Here is a 6,000-nt window from a genome sequence, read left to right on the forward strand (position 1 = left end):
AGTGGGTTGAAGACCACTTTGCTTTTGATCACTGTATTGGGTTTATGTGGGTTTTGATAGCAGGGCGGCTGCAGGGGTGGCGTGTGTGAGAAGATGCCAGAAGTTTCCCCCATGTCTGATAGAGCCAGTTACAGTCAGCTCCAAGAAGGACCCACCAGTTGTCAAAGTTGAGCCCATCAGCAACAGTGGTAGCACCTCTGTGACAATGTATTTAAGCAGGGGAAAAAAAACTGCTGCACAACAGCAACTGCAGTGAGAGAGAGGAGTGAGAGTTAAGTGGGAGAAACAACCCTGCAAACACCAAAGTCAGTGAAGAAGGAAGGGGAGGAGGTGCTCCAGGTGCCAGAGCAGAGATTGCCCTGCAGCCTGTGGCGAAGACCATGGTGAAGCAGGTTGTCGCCCTGCAGGGGAAGAGTGTGAGAGGAAGGAGGGGCAGAGACAATGAGTGACGAACTGACCTCAACCCCCATTCCCCATCCCCCTGTTCCACTGAGGGGAAAAGAGGTAGAGAAAATTGCGATTGAAGTTGAGCCCGGGAAGAAGGGAGGGATTGGTGGAAGGTGCCTTTAGACTGGTTCTTATTTCTCACTATCCTACTCTGATTCGATTAGCAATAAATTCATTTAATTTCCCCAAGTTAAATGTTTGCATGTAATGGTAATTGGTTGTCCTTATCTCAACCCATGAGCCTTTTGTCATATTTTCCTCTTGTCCAGCTGAGGAGGGGAAGGGATAGAGTGGCTCGGTGAGCAACCGGCAGCCAAGATCATCCCACAGCAACCACTCATCTTTTTAGTGTGTGATCCTGGCATCTCCCATAAATATATAAAGCTGTTGTTCCTTTGGTCTGAGGGAGGAAAACTTTGAACGCTGGATGAGTCATTCATATTTCCAGTACATTTCCAGGCCATCTGACCCCTGCAAGATTCTGCAGGGCTTATGTCACTGCATTATATGCTGGCTGAGATAAGCATAACAGACTACTGTAAGCCCGGCCAATGCTGTCCTTGGGTCACAATTTGGATGGTAAAATTTCTAAATACATTTTCTAAAAGGCTAAGAATAGATTGAGTAATGGACCTAAATTACTCAATTATGTGATTAAAGGGGAAGTGTGCCATATCTAGCCAATACTCAAGAGGTCTTAGCTTGAATCTGATAAATTTAATCTATTAAGGTGACAAAAATCTGCACTCAGCCAAGAAAGCATCAGGATTTCTTTGCATTGTTCGTGACTTTCAAAGCTGTCCTACCAGACACGGAACGTGCTCTCCAATGAAGGCAACACCTTCAGGGAGTGACAGGAAATTTGTCTTTTGCTGTCCAATTAATCCTCATTGCTTTCTCTGTATTGCTTAAGATACTAAGCATGATCAATTATCAAATTAAGCATCTGTGATTTATAAAATCACAAGAACACTGGCATGATTTTTTTTTTCACCAAAATATTTCGGTGTTTATCATTCATACAGGTCAGGGAAACCCACATATACTTACTATTTTCTTTATTATTCACCCCCTGTCTTAAGGATGCCCAGTGTGTTTTGAGTCACTTCCTAGCCTCACCACAAAAACTAGTGTATCTCCAGCCTGTATGTAATCTCCCTGCTATTTCAGCTATATTCTTCTAAATACCCAACCTGCTTACATTAAAGCTGCCTTGAATACATTTCTGCAGGATTCAGTCACAGCTGCTGCAGTGTAGACATACCTAAAGCCTTTGAAGAGCAACACCTTAGAAAATTCATTTTTGGTTGGCACAACAGCAGCAAAGTACGCTAAGACAGAGGCAGAGTTGGGGCAGAAGCTAAAACACAAGGCAGACTAATACCAGTATTAACAGACTTTGGAACATAAAAAATATTACACTTGTATGATGTTTACTAAGCATGGAGTATTTTCCTAGGCATTTTGAAATTCTGGCTCCTAGTAAAGCACAAGTCAGCAGGCTAGAGCAAAATTTAAGTCTTACCAGCTTTTGAGCAGAAATAACTACTGACAGCAGCAATAGTTTGGCAGGTACGTGTTCCAGCATTTTGGGATCCAATGAGGTTGGAGACAGTTCAAGATGGAGGACAGCCTGCTGGGCAAAGAAATGCACACTAGTGAGAAAGTCTTGCAACAAAATTCTCCAGAGCACTATGGGAACAATGGCACAAAATCAGCTTATGGAATGAAAGGTCACCATAATGCTACTGATGGCACAGGCAAGCCTTCAACCTGAGTGTTCATATCAAAGCATGTCAAGAGACCCCTGCCTCCAGGAGATCTGAGGTATTCTCCTCTACACATCAGTAGAAGACTTGACATTTAGCTTCACTTACGAAAGACATTTTCGTCCTGATTGAAGTGTTCTGGAGAAATACCGGATAGCATCAGCTGCTGTCTGTAGACATAGCTACACCCGACGCTGCTACATACTTGAGTCTGATCCAGTTACTCAGTACAGGAGAAACAGATGGTATCTTCATCTGGTTACATCTTCAGCTGAATCGCCATGTGATCCCACTGCCAGCACCAAGGAAGGGAAACAGTCCTGGTAAAAAGAAGTCCAGATCTTCTGTTGAGGAGCCTCCATTCTTCCCAGTGGACAGATAAAATCCCTCCTTAAGGCCAGATGGTCAGATTTTGAAGAGTGGCAAAGTCCAAGAGACATCACACAGAGCTTTAATTTGTAGTTTAAATGAAAGCAATGAAGGGCAGATGAGTTTTGTTTCTTTTTGTAACGTCACTGGGTATTATTGTTTGGCAAGCCTCTAAGTAAGCATTCTGCAGTGAAGCAGTGAAGTTCAAGGATGTGGCAGGCGAGAGGGCATAGTGTTAGAAATAATGCACGTTTCTGTATCCAAATGATGTTCAGCATTTGTAAAAAGTGGTTGTTTGTCTGATTCTTTATTACTATTATGTGGTTGCTGATGAATAGCTGGGCTGAAAGAAAATAAAGCTTGTAAAAAAGAACAGCAGCTTTTATTTTAGATACTTTTCCTCTCCGGCAATGTCTCAAACCCTTTGCACAAAAATTCACCTTCTGATTGTGGGCCCTTCAGAATAGAAAAAAACGTCCGCATCATTACTTTATAAAGTTGTTTGTCGGTAGAAATGAAATATGGCCTTTTAAACTGAAATTAGAAGGTTATTTGTGTCAGATTTTGTGCTATGATTTCCTAGCCCACTTAATGAGTCTTACTGTTTTCAGTTCTTACATTTATGCCCTAGGCAAAAAATTTATTCTATGAGCAATAGAATATTCAAAACTATTTTCTTACAATTTATGTTCTGTATCCTCAATTCAATGTCCTAACTCACCCTGCCCCTCCCCAAGTGCCACCCCATCTGTGTAAGCGTTAGTATGTGCTATGACTCATCTAAAGCTATGTTAATACAGGTATGTGTGTCTTAGTTGGTCAGTCAGATGATACAAAGCATAAGCGGTGTGTATATGCATATGTTAATGGCAGATTTTTTTGAAACTTGTAAAAAACGCATTTAGCAATTGACACTTCACCAGATGACCTCTTGAGGTCTCATCCAATCTGAATCATTTTGTGATTCAACATTGTTAAATTAATTTGGCTTTGGATACTTCAGGAGTTGGACTCATCCAACCTGAATTATTTTGCAATTCAGTGCTAAAATTGGCCAGCACATTCAAGTATTATTAGGTGTGGAGTGGCAGGGACATGGACTGATGGGTGGTGATTGAGTAAGCCTTGTTTTCTCAGAAGATCAGGCTAGCATAGCATACCCATCAGCAGTCTCTGAGGCTGCCACTTCAGTGTTGCTAGCTCAGGCTCTGCGTCTCATATTACCAAGGTTACTTTCGGTATCTGTTCAATACATTTGCTCCATACCTGACATTACTGAAATGAAACCTAATGACACTATAAGCTATTATCATATGTTTTAACAATCAACTATTTGGTTTGAGCACAATATAGCATACATAAAACAAACCAATTTTTATTATGGTATTGTATTTGCTTTAAGGCTCTAGTCTTGTTTTCTTTTGCAGAGAAGCTAGTCATCCATAGGAATAGTTTTTATTAATGATTTCTCATGTGCTTGTCATTAATTGCCAGCTGACACCTTTTCCAGACAGTCTTTGTTCCTAGAATTGCACCATATGACAAACACATCTTAACATCCTTTGCTGTTGATGCAAGATCTAAAGAATTCTTAGTTATTATTCAAGTTCCTGTTGGTAATTTCTTGTCATCATACTGTGGCAAATCCTTTCTGTTTAATTGTATCAAAGCTATATTCTGTATGTTTACTCCTTTTGGAGATATTCAGGCTGTCATAATCATAGCTATAAAAAAGGTAAGACTAACTGTTTAAAATAAGGGGGAGATGTCTTTTATTATACAAACACAGTTGGGGAAAATGTGCTCTTCTTTAAATATTGTTAATTGAGACTATCAGTAGCTGTTAAATTTTATTCTTTTTCCTTTACACTGTTTACAGATTCCTTTTTGGTAGTATAAGGTTTGTTTTCTTAATGGTTAAGTAATTTTCTATTTGTTGAATGCTGAAAGATAGCCCTGATTCTTTTGCTTGGTAATTCCTTGTTTGTTTATCAACACAGAAGACTAATTTATGCATTAATCACTCTGCTTCTGCTTATTTAAAATATCACTAGTTCTTCTCTAATTGACAACTGCATTCTTTTTAGCATCTTCCTGCTTTCTGCAAGGCTTGACGGCCCTTATCTATTCTGTCTTTTGATCATTTTTAGCCAAAGTTTTTAATATGTTTGCTGACAGAAACAGATCTACTGAAGACCTTCACCTGTTGCGACTAATTCAAGTCAGCTTCAATGCCTTCTGATTTTATTGGATATGCCAGGAGTTCAGTGTCTTGAATCAAAAATTTCTATCGCCTCATCTCTTGTTTACCTTTGCTCCAGTGAGATACTGATCATTCCCTTCTGGGAATGGGGATTTCACTGGTGACCTCATTAACAACAACACTCCCCATCTGGTGCCTTTGTTTAGCACCCTTTCATTTTAATTTCACAAATTGCATTTGAAATTTTCCTGAGGATTCTGAGTGTTACCAAATGTGTTTTATATGACAATAAAAAATATTTTTTACTGTGGGACCCTATTTTTAATTTGTAGAACTGCAAAAGCTTCAATTTCAGTCAACAAAAGTATAACTTCAGTGTAGTTGACTTGTAATTCCTTATTACAGCTCTCTGAATGTGAGTGTCCACAGCCCCTCTAATCTGCATTGTTATTACACTAATATTTTACAGACGAGTATGTGCTTAATTTTACTACCCTGAGTTGTCTCACTGACTTGAAAGAAACATCTTCCATTCCAAGTAGTACGGCAAATATTTCACATAAGCTATTTCTCTTGACATGTTTACAGTCAGAGGAGGCACTAAGAAGCAGAAGGGATCTGGGAAAAAGCTGGTATAAAAAGGGCAACCTGCAATGGGGCCATAAGTGGTGGCAACAGACTTCTTTTGTTAAACAATTACCAAGAGCCTGGCTTCAGTGTAATTTGACCGCAGCTTTTAAGTGGCTGCTTGAAAGAGAATTCAGGGTAGGCTTATCTGGTTTAGGTGCAGTCCGATATTGCTACTTTCATTACAGAATCAGGAACTATGTCTGGGAAGGACCTCAACAGATCAGGCAGAACATACATTCTACCAGAACATAATCCATTGCAGGTAACCCATTCCTGCCAGATGTCCATACCATCTCTTTTCTGATGTGTCCAACAACAGAGATTCCTCAGTTTTGTTATACAAACTATTAGACTGCCAAGTTTTCTTTGTGATGGGAAGATGTTTCCTTGTTTCTAACTTATTTGCCTTCTGCAGTTTCAATATTGGTGAAGCCCTTTGGCTCTGTATTGGCTAGAATCTGTGATATTAGCAAGGCATAATAGATTGGGAGAGGATGGATGCCTAGGAGCCGGGCATGCATATAGAGTCTTTCCAAGGAAAGTGGCTACACAGAAAACAGTGCAGAATGATGCTGTGGGAAG

This window comes from Larus michahellis, chromosome Z, assembly GCF_964199755.1.
Source record: "Larus michahellis chromosome Z, bLarMic1.1, whole genome shotgun sequence".
NCBI classification, from domain to species: Eukaryota; Metazoa; Chordata; class Aves; order Charadriiformes; family Laridae; genus Larus; species Larus michahellis.